Source organism: Sinocyclocheilus grahami, unplaced genomic scaffold (assembly GCF_001515645.1).
Source record: "Sinocyclocheilus grahami isolate Dianchi unplaced genomic scaffold, SAMN03320097.WGS_v1.1 scaffold244.1, whole genome shotgun sequence".
In the NCBI taxonomy this organism is placed as follows: Eukaryota; Metazoa; Chordata; class Actinopteri; order Cypriniformes; family Cyprinidae; genus Sinocyclocheilus; species Sinocyclocheilus grahami.
In genome coordinates this window covers 1,330,978-1,331,469 of record NW_015505423.1, presented here as the reverse complement: position 1 = coordinate 1,331,469, position 492 = coordinate 1,330,978, and the positions used below count along the sequence as shown (strand labels likewise).

The window sequence follows — 492 nt, the reverse complement described above, 5'->3', positions numbered from 1 at the left end:
TGTTACTAAACAAATTAAATCAGTATCAATAAAATTAATCTTTGCAGAAGTTGCATATGAAGTGGCATTTAGATGCATTTACACATGTTAATGCAGCTTAGAGTGACATGGAATGTTTTAAACTGCAGTTACAAATGCATAAATAATGTTTGGATATTTAAAACATGAAATGTTGAATACTGATATTTGAAATTATTAAAAAAAATGAAAAGATACTTTAAATGTGAAATTAAAACCGCCAGTAGGTGGCAGCAAATCACTGTTACGTGAGTCATTGCGACTGAACCGAATCATTTACAACCTCATGTTGCTCAGAAAATTTAATGCATATTAATAGACTGAATCATGCAGCGAAAGAGCGCACTATAAAAGCGCACGCGCACTAAAATCAGTGTTGGTCTATTCTAACCAGACTTCATCTCGTCGCATATGCGCGCCTCGGTAGGTGTGTTTTGTTTAGCTTTTGCAATATACTCGATAATGTCATGATGT

The 492-nt window shown here is 33.9% G+C and overlaps 1 protein-coding gene across 1 annotated transcript in view; it reads right to left on the bottom strand.

Annotated features, from left to right (window-relative positions):
• The window catches only part of LOC107598099 (protein broad-minded-like), a gene marked incomplete at its 3' end in the record, with an annotated part of 37,616 nt that overhangs the window by 7,285 nt on the left and 29,839 nt on the right, over positions 1-492 (bottom strand). The window lies entirely within an intron of this gene.